At 42.8% G+C, this 14,041-nt stretch overlaps 1 protein-coding gene across 4 annotated transcripts in view; it reads left to right on the top strand.

Moving 5' to 3' along the window:
- tgo (Aryl hydrocarbon receptor nuclear translocator homolog tgo) overlaps positions 1-14,041 on the top strand; it is a 79,177-nt gene that overhangs the window by 24,923 nt on the left and 40,213 nt on the right. The window lies entirely within an intron of this gene.

Genomic DNA, 14,041 nt, shown 5'->3' with positions numbered 1-14,041 from the left:
CGCTGATAATCAGCCGGGGCTGTGCTAATCGTTTTTTGTGTCCCACTTTATCTGCTTGAAAACTTTTACATTCCAAATACTACTGATATTTTAGATGGCCCTAAATTGGTAACAAACTTGACATGTATGAAAATCTGCAAGAACAAAAAAATCCGCCAGTTTGTTTCGATAGCGCAGGTTTGTCCACTCTCGAAATATTATTTCCAACTTCCAACCCCCAGATGGTAGAGAGAGGCCCGTCGACGCACGTGGGATACGCTAAAAATTAGCGATACTGACGATCGTTCTAAATGTAATTTTTAATTCCTTGAAAACTTTTGCATTTTAATCATGTAGCGTTCATGCTGAATTGTTAAGTAGCGAATAATGATACACAATTTGTAACAAACGTATCAAATTTACCCAGAGAAAATCCGCCCATTCATTCTGATTGTTCCTAAGACTGAAATGCATTCGATTTACAAATTAAAGTTCGTTCCATTCCATTTCAAACTATGTTTGGTCCTTTTTTAGGCCGGCCCTTAAAAGGTCCCAAGTGTAACGTCCATGATTAATCAAAATGTACTTTTTTTATCTACAAGGGGCTGAATTTTCACCACTATAACTAATTATTAGTTCATTCTTTCAAGGGACTGGGAGCACTGACCCTAGCAACAAAAGCTCTTGACAAAATACAAGAGAATTGATGTGATTGCTATTTTTCCTATATTTTTCTCCCCTTTTTCTGGCTTTCGAATTTGAAACATGTGAGGATTTGTGACTTTGATTTTGAAAAAAATTTTGGGGGTCTTGATCATCAATTGTCTGGAATTAGTAATAAATCATACTTCTTTCTAAATAAGTTGCACATCTACTCAAACTCTCAAATCCCCGTAGACCTGAATTTTTTTCTCTAATTGATTTCGTTTTAGGTCCAATTTTTTGTAATTGTTTTTTACTTCCACCTTGCATTGCTCCTCATTTTGATTTAGCTTTCAATTTAATTTAAAATTTTCGTGGTAATGATTTGTTGCTGCAAAGCTTGCATGTAGAAAAATTTTCCATTTATCTACTGCACGTTTAATGTGACCAAAAATGCACGGACTATTGCGATGATACGGGCAATAAAGGATATCTAAACAATCAATGAAAGTTTTAGCGAGGATTCAATTGAGTCGTGTTTTCGCCCCGAGCCGCCCACTTGAAGGCCGCGAGCGAGCGAGTTCCATCGTCGGGAGAATGAATGAATTTGTTTGTCGCGTGATTTGCCAATCGCGAGCTAATAAGTGGGCTCCACTCGCCGCTCGCCTCGGCCACCAGTTGATCTCGTTAATTTCCGAAGAGCTCTACAGCTATGGTCAATGCGTGTGGAAAAGTTAATGGCATTCTGGCATGGAAAGTTTGGGTGTGCAAGTCAAGTGCATGCACGTTCGGGCAGGGCCGCAACTTGTTAGCCGCCCTGGGCGATATGCACGATTTCGTACGGTTTTAGCAGCTGACGATTGTCTCGTTGAACGGTTGTTTGTTTGCCGTGGGAATCTCTGACACGTCCCGTCCGCCGTTTTTGCCGAAACGATGAGTTTTTATTAAAATTAGAAGGCAAGGTGAACGAGTTGTGATGATTCTCAAACGAACCGAGGAAACACCTTGACCACTTCAAATTTTGTTTGAAGCCCTTGAAATAAATGCTAGCTTTTCGGTAAAATTCGAGCGAAGTAGATGTTGAGGAAAGAGGTGCAATCTTTATTAAATAAATCCTCTCATTTTAACAAAGGAAAATATTTCTTTGGAAAAACCGTGCACAAATTTATTACAGTTTACTTTTGTGTTTGAATAATTCCTCAAAGCAATAAATGGAAAAATCGTTTTTATTGATTCTCTTGAGTTTTGAAAGTGAAATGAATACCGCTTCCTGCTCTTCAGTTGTATGGCATTCCTCAGGGTGAATGGGCCAGTGAGAATTGTGTCATTGGGCCCGCTACGAGGCCCTCTAAAGGAATCGACCGCGCGCGTCTTTACAATCGTTTATCTGAGAGTGAAAAAGGCAGCTATAAGTGTCAAAGAGCGGGCTAATCCAAATAAATTGCTGCTGCCGAGCGCATAATTCCTTTAATGATGTGAAGGAAGCCGTTTCTTTCTCTCGCTCGATCTTGTTATTCTTTTTGCCTGCCTCGAAATCGATGCGATGGTGTACTTTACTTCTTGTGCTCCATTACAAAAGCGGACGAGAGCTGGTGTAGTGGTGCTTCTGATGCTGCTGCTGCCTTCAAGTTCAAAAAGCTCTGGCCGACTATCTCCCCACCTGCGCTTTTGTAAACTTTTCGCTCAAAAAAGTCAAGGCTGCGGCGGCGGCGGTGGCGGTGGCGGCGTCGTCGCCAGCTCGAGCGTCTTCTTCTTTCAGTCGGCTACTTGACAAAAGCGGGATCTTTAAAAAAAAGGAGTGCGCATGTAAAGGAAGAGAGAGAGAGAGAGAGAGAGAGAGAGAGAGAGAGAGAGAGAGAGAAAGCAAGCAGCCATCTGTACCGAGTACACAGAAGCAGCAAGCAACCCTCGATCAGGCGACAGTTATTGCTCTCTGGCGAGCTACTCTCTTGCTCTCTCCATCGCTTTGTCCCGATCGTTTCGAGCATCAAATCCTTTTTGATGCTCTCTTTGCGCAACCAAATCGCGACTCGAGTGCTTCAGATTCTTTTCGCACTTTATGGACCTGTTTTTGTTTGTAATAGGATTGTATTTTTACTCTGCTGCTAAAGGTAAAAAGTGTTGGCTGTACTTTCCCAGAATGTTGATGTTGTTCGAATAGATGGAAGTGCTCACTCAGTCCATTAACAATTCTACCAATTACTTGAATGCCTCCTCGGAGTTTGCTACAGTTTTTTAGTCGGTCTGCACGCAGATTTGAGACGAAAAAATGCTACCAAGGTTCATTGGCTCTGGGCTCCGTGAGAACAAAGATTTCAGATGTGGAAAATTGATTGTCGATGCATCATCGCCGCCTCGTGACAGCCGCCGCCGACAAAATAAAACACTCAATTCGTTCATATAAAAGACCTTTCGATCGCATCCGTTTGATGCCCGACCTCTCATGATTGCATCGGCATTTTGTTCGACATAACGGCCGAAAAACGATATTATTCCCTTTTGGTTTGCTGCAGTCATGAATTGGCGTAGATAGGCAACAAGTGCAGCGCGCACGTCGATCGGTGGCCTAACTTCATTTCGCACCACTCTGGTTATGCATCTGGAAAATAAAAATTTCAAAAATTTGCTCTGATCAAATTTTTAAGGACAAGAACATTGCAAATAATAAATTTTACATGTTAAAGAATTCGAGTGCACTGTGTAAATTTTATGAATCGGTCGCCACGTCCACGAACCATGATTACTGCTCTTACGCCGATTGTTTTGGATTAATTTAAAAAACAATGATCCCAAAAATTATTATTGGGCATCAACTGTCCTTTCTACTGTATATATATTATGTTCAAATGTACATAGTTTGTCCTCCTTTGAAAAAAATGAACGATTGTCGTCAATTTGAACTATAAATTAAATTAACCATGTAAGTTAAACAATTTTACATAATATTTGAACAATTATAAAAGCTTCCAGAGAGTTGAAAACGGAAAGTTAGTTTTTGATACATAGGGCGACGAGAGTGATCGAAATCAAGCGAAAAATCATTAACATAACTGTTTATTTTTTTTCGAGAAACTTGGAACTATCTGAAATTTAACTGTCCTTGGTCCTAATTTCATTATTGCACATTGTAGAGATGAGTTACTGCTAAATTTCACAAACAACTTAATGAACCACTCTTGCTATAGTCAGCGATGCAAAATGTTCTTAGATGTTGGCTCTACTTTAATAATAATTATCATTGTTTCTTTAGAATGGTGACACTCGTGAAATTCAAGGTTGCTGCTTTTAACGAAGTGCTGATTCGAAACAACGGTTCATCATACGACAGATTTTAGACTTGAACGTATCTAAATACACCAGAACCATTTTGCAAAGATATTTTAATAGACCGATATTGTTGACACTGAGTTGAGTCCACATTTTCCACATGTCCGCGTTTCCCGTTTCGGCGGCACACGTGTGCAAGTATACCTCAGCGGTGGGTTGCCAACACGCCAGCGATTGGGAAAGGCTGTGGCTGGACCAAAAGTGGCTGCGAGGTCGTGCGCGTTCGGCGGCCGACGATGGGCTGGCCGCGGCCAAACCCGTTCCTCGCGGCAGCCCTGAAGGCACTGGGTCGAGCAAAAAATGGGTCCGGACGACGGACCGACTGACCGGCGTACGTAAAGAGAGACAAGGCGCCTGCCGGGACCTTGAGACAATTTATACACAAAAGAATAAAGAAACTGCTCCAGAGCATTTTGACGATATCCAGAGTGGTCGCAGCGGCAGCAGCCAAGCTGGACCGGTTCGCGGAGAAGAAGAAGAAAAGTCTATTTGCTTTTATTGTTGTTATTTGCAACGAGAGTTAAGTAAATATACCTGTTCTCTCCGCTGGCGTTGCGTGTATATGCAGCGCAGGGGTGGCATCTCTCGTCCCTATTGAGTTGTTTTCTCGCCGATATTTACTAAGCTGCCGGTGGTTCATTAATTATTCATCGCCTGCTTCGTTAAAATGCACTCTCGAGCTGGTGGTAATGCAAATTGAGAGTGCTTGCAGCACTTGCTCTCCGCGGTTCTCTTAAAATATTTTTGATTTTTCTTTTTATAAAGCAATCCGTGTAATGTTTACCAGGGAATGAGCGGTAGGAGAAATGCTCAAACAATTAGCTTAAGGATTCTGTTTTAAAAAACCTCTTGATTCCTTGACTTAATTCGAAAGAAACAGCTTACATTTTGATTAAATTTCAACCAGCGTATTTCGAGCAACAAATTCAATCATATTTTGTTTTCCTCCTTAAAAGTATGGTGTTTTATCACCTGAATTATAAAATTGTAATCCTTCAGCGAGAACAACAGTACACAAAACCGTTTCTAATCAGATATCTAGAAAAATCGTTATGCCTGTCGTTTAGGAAGATCCGTTTAGAAATTTATGCCTCTGAAGTAGATGCGAATGATTTATTAATAGCCGCTGAGTTATAAGCGCTGATTAGCCTTGAAAGACTTCTGAAGAGCTCTTATATTGAATTAAAAATTAAATAGAATCCTAGCCTTCTCCTTGACGCCAATTATTTCCCCATTGAAAAAAGTGCACGAGATTATATATGTATTTATGCTATTTAGGAATTTGCTTGCAGGCAGCATTCCGAGACGCAGTTGAAAATTCGGTGATTCGTTGTGAACAAGTTTTGCGCTCACGTAATTGCGAAACGATTTTTCTCAGGCGCCGATTAGCGCTCCACTTGCAATAAAATTTTGGGCTGATGAGCGCGCAGCTTGAGACTTGTCTGCCTTTGCTCTGTGCCCGCCACTCGATGATTAATAATTGTTTTGCCGGCTGATTGGACATTTATTAGCCCTTAATAACGAGAATCGGGGCCGCAGCGTCCGCCCGCGAGTAGATAAATTTGAAAGGCTCGCGTCTGATGCGAAGGAACGAGAAAGAGAAGAGAGGAAGAACTGGAAATGTTAATGACGCATCATCTCGTTTCAAGGCGGGCGGATTGATTGAAAGATCAGTTGTTGGTCTGCAGCGCGTCCATTATCAATACTCGCAGCAAAATACGTGTATGTACACACAGCACACGCATCCTCAGCTCTTTTTTTGTTGTTAAATCGCCGCATGCCCTGGCCGTGGGAACCCGGATCTCGAGTACTGCCGCCGGTCAATGCGGCCGAAGTGGTGGCCGCCAGACCTCTGAGGCGGCCACATTAGTAAAAAATAATAACTTTGAAAGTTTTGCACTTTAAATCACCAGAACTTTATTTATTTATAAATATATCTAAAACAATCATGGTATTTATTTAATTTATAGTAAAATTTAATTATTCCTTTGCTTGCTAAATTTTTGAAAATATAAATGAAAGCCATCTATAAAAAATGGTTGAAATTTATATGTTGAAAATACCTGGCTGGAGGTTCTAGAGTCAGAGCGACCTATAGATTGATCGATTATTGCGATGATCCGGGGCTTAATTAATCAATTACGGCGTCGGAGCGCTTTTTCGCGGGTTCGCACACATTAATAACAAGTGACCTCTTCGCCGCCGTGTATTAATTTGTTAATTACTGCGGTAGTGAACCTTTGCCGCGTTGACTTCAAAGGAATTAGTTGCGGTCAAAGGCAAAGAGAGAGTGATTGGGCGCAAACCGTTGATAAATTGTATTATTAAAAAAGTAATAATTAGAAGTTCCATTATTAAAAATAATCGCAAATTAAGACCAATTAATCATAATTTGCGAGGGTTAGGATTTTCCTTCGTTAATTAAAAATTCGATTTCTTGAGAGAAATGCACTTCAAGTGAATGCAGCTTTTACAATAAACGTATATTGAGCCAACTAACTAACTATTCCGAGTCTCATTATGGTCTAGTGTTCGTAGCGCAGCTCGGCAGCGTTGGGCGCGCTAATTGCGTCGCGCACAATTGAGATATTATCCAGCGGCAACGGCGAGAGGGCATGACGCGGCGCACAATTGGATCACGACGACGTTGGCCTGGCGAAATTTATGTGCGCACCTCTCTTTTCATGATGGCAGAGAGCATCGCGCGCTGCTTGCTTAGTTAGCGCGCGGGGTAATTAAAGCAGAGCGGCTGCAAAAAGAATCAGTTAAACGGACGGACGGCGAGCGAAAAGGATTGCAGCGCAGAGTCGTGACCCGAGCCAGAGAGGTGCATCTGCCGTGTGACCGCCCTTTGTGCCTCTGCTGCCAGCAGGGACGTGCGAAACGCAAAAAGCAATCAATTTTATTACGGTGCACCTCGCTTCCCACGACGGAGTAGCCGAATTCGATTTTTTAATACCTGCACAAAATAAAAAGGCTGGGTGTCTGTTTTTAAATTAATTTTTCGCCAAAAATTGCCTTGGTGCAATTTGAATAGTCATCAATCGTAATTAGGAAAAAAATATGCCATTTACACAATAGCCGTAAATTTTCAATCGACCCAAACGATCCCGAGAAGCTTATTTTCTTTCGAAGCCTGTCGAGGTGGAAAATTGAGTTGAGAAGCGAGCTCGTTTGTCACGGCCCTGCAGCTGTTGCATGCAACCTGCAAGTCTCGGCGGGCTGTGTTGAGCGTGCACTCGCTCGCTCCGCGCTCTTGCATCGTAGCTCGCCTCTGCACCTAATATTAATTGATCTGTGTGAGGCCAATTATATTTAACAGCTCGAGACACACACCGGGCACAAAGATTTATGCTACATTTTTGCGCCGAGCGAGCGAGCGGCCAGATGAATAGTCCGCTAAGTGGCAGCCGCGCGCGGCGGAGGCGATTCCCATGGGAAAGGATTATTTATTAGCGAGCCTGCAACTCGGTCACTCTCTCGCCGTCGTTAACAAGCGCATCTCATCTCGGCCAATTCTTTCATCTGAATACAATCAGCCTCCATGGTGCAAGAGGCGATTAAACAAGCTCACCAAAGCGATTCCGAGACTTGCATTTATAATTTCGTTTGGAATAATAATTAAACTAACTTTGCAAATGGAATTGAAGTTAAGATGAGGAATAAATTCGTTCCAAGCCTAACAAAAAGTTATGGGAAAGAGTTAAATAAATGATTAAATTTGTCACAGTTTTACTGAGTATCTGCAAGTTTCAAAATATATTTGGCAGAGTTTATATATAGGTGTTAATATTTGGTAATTGGTCATATATGCATTTTTAACAGCTACAAATTTTCATTAATCCATTTTTGGCTTCACATTTTTACTTCAAATGAGAAAACCAGAAAGTAAAACTGTTGCCCGCCCGACTTGACTAAATCGCAAAAACTGATAAACTTTCTATTTTCCTATGAAATGTCGCATTTAAATTAGAAAAAATGAAGTTTCCTGTCTCATTTTTTAATTTTAAATTCAATGGCCTAAATTTTGCAATGATTCCAGCCACTTATTTCATTGACCAGCTACCAAATGACACTAATGAAACTGCAAGGTTTTAATTTAATTCACTTTCGGTGTGGCAACCGATTGAAAGTGGATTTGTTTGAAAAAAGGCCGACACTATAGTTGATACAATTCCGCTGCCAACTCCGTGGAGCCAAGGTTCTAAAGGTCTGGCGTTAGAAAGTGCGGTGTGAATGAATAAATGTCACCTAGCAATTACTGCCGCCGGGCCGACCAGTGCGGCCCTTATAATACACACAATATTGCAATGCACGCTGCCGGATTAAATATGCAGCGGAGTGCATAAAAAGCGCGATAAATAATTGCTGATAGGGCAGCGCGCAAAAGCGGTAGTAGATGGCTCGCCAGATTAACGCGGGCGACGTCATTTTTCCTGCAACCGCGTGTGCTTATTTCACGTAAGGTACTCGGATTCAAATGTTGCTGCTGCTCGAGAGGAGAAATAAATAGAGCCATCTTATATATAACGTACAATATGCGACGCGAGTTGGTAAAATGAAACGGCGCTCGCCAGGGTGACTGCCCTCGAGGCCCTCGCGCACTTAATATGAATAATGGCCACTATTATAACTTTTATGGCCACCGCCTTATCTCGCCGGTATTAATAATACAAAATTGCGCTCCGGGTATGAATAAATTTCGAAAAGTCATGGCGCTAAATTTGCTGTCGCGAAATTGTGTGCACACTCCCCTTTTCCTTAATTATCCCTGCGTCCGATCGTTTCCATTCCGATTGACCTTATCGTTCACTAACGTGACTTTTTCTTTCTGTTTCAGGTGAGTGTCTTTGAAAGTGCTTGCTGCCTTGGTTCCATACAGCTAAGATTTTATTTAACTTTTGTGATTGGGAGAGGTTATGATTTGACATAAATTTTTTCAAAACAAGTTTTTTTCATTCACATCAACTCCTTTTTATAATTTTCCGTGGTGGTATTAAAAAAAATCTGCACGAGCTGCAAACAATTTTTTCCTGCTGAAGTGCAAAAAAGCTGAACGCCTGTATGATAAAAATTCACAGGGAAAGAAATTGCAATAAAACGGCAAACTTTTAGATTTAATGGAACACGTGAATGCCATTTGGCTGCGGGTCCCCGGCCCTTGATGCATCGTCGTCGAAAAGAAAAACGTGCAACAACCAGCTAATCGTTTTTCGGGCGGCTGCGTTTGTAATTATATTTGCGGGGTCGTCACAGGGCGTTGATATATCTTTCGCGGATTCGAGACAATTAGCGTTGGCTCAAATTATTTTGCTTCCGAGCGGGATTATTCCGCGCTAATAACACACGGCTGCGCTCTGTCAAAAACTGTGACTTTGTGCCGGTAAACAGCTCAAATGAGACAAATGATGTAATTATGAGTCGCTAACGCGTGTACACAGTTGGATAAAAATATTTATTCGCAGGAATTTGATAATAATCGAAATTTAGCCAATTGAGTGCAGTGATAAAATAAAAAATTCAAAAGCCAAACTTTAGAGGTGTGTTCATTTGAACAGTCTCCTTGAAAACACGTTTTCTCACAAAATTTCAGCCCTGACAGTTCGTGTCAATGGGAATTATGCTAATGAAAACAAACAATCGCACGCACCCAAAACATTGTTTTTCGCTGCTCCTCTCCTGTTGTACTGTTGGGAACACACCGCAACATTTCGCTCGGGGCGGCGCCTTTGAAGGCACTCCGCGTGGTCCATCGCGGGGCGGGGCCACTTCGCCATTGGGCTGGGGTGAAACTCTCACTGCTGCAACTATTAAAATGTGTTTCTCCGCACACTTTGGCTAAACTAACTTTATTGCATTCCACGCGATGATTTTCTTGCATCGACGGTGGATTGTATTTTTTGCTGCTCAAATACAATTTTTTTGCAACTCAATCGAATTTTTTAAATGAAGTAGTAGTTTAAATAATCGCCTTTAAATTTCTCATCTTGCCAAATTGGCATATCGCTGTGCGCCTGCTTATGCGCGGCGCGCGCGCAAATTATACACGGAGTGGTGTGGTTACAAGGTGGCAAAGGTGGCACGTCCATGTATTTACGCCACGTGCGCACCAATTAAACGCTCATTAAGGGCCACTTTGCACGCGGGCGGGCGGAAGTGCTTTTCCTTTCCGTGCATCAATCCGCTCTCGCGCGACTCCTTCTCGGTCCCGTTTGTTCTGTCGTCCGCTTGCCCGACGTCATTCTCATAATTATGCCAATTAGCGACGTTAAATAGGAAGCGAGCGTTTTGTGTGGTCGCACTTGCTTGAAACCCTGCTGTCGAAAAATCACTTTGAACTTTGGTTTTATTATTAATTTTCCTGTGGCTTATCACGATCTGAAGGTGAGAGTGGCAATTAAACTAATTAAATATAATTTTGTGCTTCATTAGTCTTTCGGGTGCCCAGAGATTTGTGGTTTGAGAGAATATTTTTATTTTTCTGCTTATATTGTAAAAAGCTTAAAAGAATAATCGTGCTTCTCGCTCATATTGTAAGCACCATACATATCCGGAAATAAATTATTATGCAAATGAGTCAAACGTGGCTTAAAAACTCTGTTGCTAAAAATCTAAAAATAGGTATGGAGACAATTACTTTTGCAAATTTTTGTCAGGAATCAATCAAGTTTTCTAGAGCGATTGGAGAGACAAAACGGACTGCTCCACTTCCCACCAAGCTAGCTATTGTTTTGTCGGCCGATCGTTTGATCGCCAGCATCCGAGGCGCAGCAGCCAGGAAAAAATCAGTGCCTTTGTCTGCTCGCACCCATTGTCTCGGCGCGGCGCAACCCTTTCTCTATCGTTCCGGCCGCCCGTGGGTCTTTTTCCTTCCTTTTCTTGCTAGCAAAACACAAACACACAAGGGGTTGGCGTGCGTGCAGCAATCATTTCGCCATCCATCAGCGTGTTTTACGGCCCGTCTGCGTCCGCCTCTGTGCACACACACATACACGGTCCGTACATGCATACACAGCAGCAGCAGCAGCAGCGAGAGAAAGCACGAGGAGAGCGGTAATGAGGTAATCTCATTAGTGAATGGTCGTTTCGCGCGACTGCTGCGGGGACGTCGCGTGATTCCCCGACCGGCCGGCCGGTGAGTCGGACGCCCGCCTGCTGCCGCCGCCGCGGGGGCCGTCGTCCCCCAAGGGGCCGCCGTCTGTGCCAGGCAGCCACGCCCGCGCCCTGATATGGATTTAAATACACGTTATTTGCCAACCCGGCTGTGGTTGCTCTATTCTTAGGCTGAAGGAAAAAATATTGCTGCATCCGACTGAGGCGGGTGAATGCATTATTGTCCCTTCTGACGGTAAAATTGTCCAATTTAACTCGGGCTGCAGCCACTTTTTCTCACATAAAAAACAAAATCGGCTTGTTACTCAACAATGCATCATTTGTGATCCTTGCTGGGTTACGCTTAAATAAACCAGGAGTGTCTTATTCGTTATTTCCCATTGTTGTCCTGCAAAGCCAAATCATCTCTAATTTGAAGATCAAGAAGTATTTCTTCCTGAAAGCCTTCATTAATTTTTAATTTTCTAGTCTTGTTTGAATCTGTTTTTGCCCTCGGTTAATGGTTTAAGCTGAACCAATCAGGCGATCAATCCGCCGCGTGATTGATGCTGTACGTTTTCCAGTCGAGGCATCTATCTCTCTTTACAACTCTGAAATCATCCGTTTTTTGCGCAGACCTTGGAGCGATAACCATTGGCAATCGAGAGATGAATCCTCTCCACTCGGCCGAGAGTAAAATAAAGAAGCCATGCGGGAAAACGATACTTACATATGCATACTCGTGCACATAAATACCCCGTTTCTGCAGCAGCAGCAGCCTCCAGTTCTTGAAAATGATTACGCTCGCATAAAGAAGCAATAAATAAACAGCGGGATGAGTAAGAAACTGAAAATCGGAGACTCTTTAATCGTTGCGCTCTCGCGGAGGGAGAGAGAGCGAGAGAGGAGAGATACACATAACAATAATTGGTGTGGCAGCCTTGTTATTAGCCCTTTGAGATCATTATTACAGCGACGAGAAATTCCAGCTCATCAGCCAAGGATCGAACCCGGATCAAGCGAAAAAATCATCTCGATCGCGCACAATTTTTCTTCAAGTCGCGCGCGGCTTTGTTTTTCCCACGCCCCGCTCGCTGCCTGCGATGCTGCAGATGGCGAGATTTATTACGAGTCTTTCTCCCCGCCTGCCCTCCCCGCGCATTTGTGCAGTCTTCTCCCGCCTAATGAGGCCAAATTGCTCGGCCCTCAGACAATTGCGGAAATGTATCATATTATTTGGCCGTATCATAAATATGATACATTGGCTCATTTTCGTTGCGGCTCGGATTCCATCCCATATAGGGGAGTTTCAGACTGGAGCTCATCTTTTGAATCTAATCCAAATTAAATAATTAGTGGAATTCCAATCTGTAAAAAACTTTAATTTTTACTTTTGGGCTGCTGGACTAGATCTTAAAATAGCTACTTAAATTGTAATAGATCTTCTTAATGACGTCTAGAGCACCAAACCGATTCGAAATGAGAGGCTCAATTTGGCTGCTTTTCCCAAGGTGGTGAACTCTGGCGAGTTGGACAATAAATACCTGACCTTCTGACAGCCGCCGGCCATGTTGCTCTCTTCTATTTGTTTTCCGATCGGCGAGAGCGGGGCAGAAAATTTATGGGAAAATCGAGTCCAATTTCAACCGTCATTAAATAGAATTAAGAAATCCGAGGCGAATCATAGTAATGATGATGCATGGCTCGTACACACACGTGTCAAACGCTGGAAAAAATTGCTTGTCCGCGCAACAGCGGTCCATAACTCTTCCGAATCCGAAATTAAAAGCGAAGAGTCGTGCCGGCGAGCAATTTAAACTATATCATCTCCGAGGGCAGCCAGACCTGAGGGCGGCCGACCTCCGACCCTGAATTTTATCAGCGCTATCAAGCCGAAGTGAATTTACGGCGAAGCTATTTCCAGATGACTGGCTGCGATAATTAACTCTTCTCTCTCTCTCTCTCTCTCTCTCTCTCTCTCTCTCTCTCTCTCTCTCTCTCTCTCTCTCTGCTCGCTCGCTCGCTGCCTCGGCCTTTTCCTTGTCTCCTATCTTCTTCTCTTTCTTCTTGTTCGCCGACAAAATGCACTTCTTCTTGCAGCAATAAATCGGACGGGTTGAGAAGGCGCGCGCGAAAACTTACAAGATAATTACGCTGCGCTGTGTTGCACCACCCTGCTCGGGACAAATCGCATTGCTAGACAGACACTTAGCTGCGCAAATAGGCTCTTGACCTTTTGAACCCGGAATTTCTAGGCTGCACGCACAGATATCCCAGAGCTGACAAAGTGGCATCACAAAAGTTTTGACGAGGCGTGGTCCAAAACCGTTTTGCATAAATCATTATGTGGACATCGGCAGAAACAATATTAATTTCAAAGAAATGCTCATATAACTAAAGCAAAACCTGAATAAAAGTGCTCACGGTGAAACATTTTCTACAATTTATAGAAATCGTTCCCACTAAAAGATCCTTTCAGTTATTTCTTTGCTCATATTTTTCAACCTTTTATTTTCAATACAGAATAAAAACCGTATGCGTGGGAGCCAGTCTTTTTTAGATTTTCTTGTTTCTCTTTTATTAAGAAAACACGTCATTTAAATTTGTAATTTACATTTTACGACGACAATAACGAAAATCCGTGATTCATTAACCTGATAAGTGGCTGTACAAAACGCCAACGAAACGAAGTGTTTTTATTGGATTTCCACCCGATTTTGCACTGATCAGATCGGCGTCGTAAACGACGAGCAGGAGGCCAAGTGCGCGCACCGTACAAAATGGAACATGCAAAGCAGTATGGCTAATTGAATGCCAGCGGAACAAAAGCAGCTCGTGACTCAATTTGCGTATTTGTTTTGCGCCACCACGGCCAATTAATCAGCAACACACAATAATGTTTTCATCTTTTATTGGGCGCTCTTTTCCCACCAGCCGCGCGCACAAACTTGCAAAAGTATAATATTCTAATTAAGGTCCGAGCTGCCGGGTTTATGCCTCT

This window comes from Cloeon dipterum, chromosome 2, assembly GCF_949628265.1.
Source record: "Cloeon dipterum chromosome 2, ieCloDipt1.1, whole genome shotgun sequence".
In the NCBI taxonomy this organism is placed as follows: Eukaryota; Metazoa; Arthropoda; class Insecta; order Ephemeroptera; family Baetidae; genus Cloeon; species Cloeon dipterum.
The sequence above is the reverse complement of the archived record's forward strand: the minus strand, read 5'-3'. Positions and strand labels throughout refer to the sequence as shown.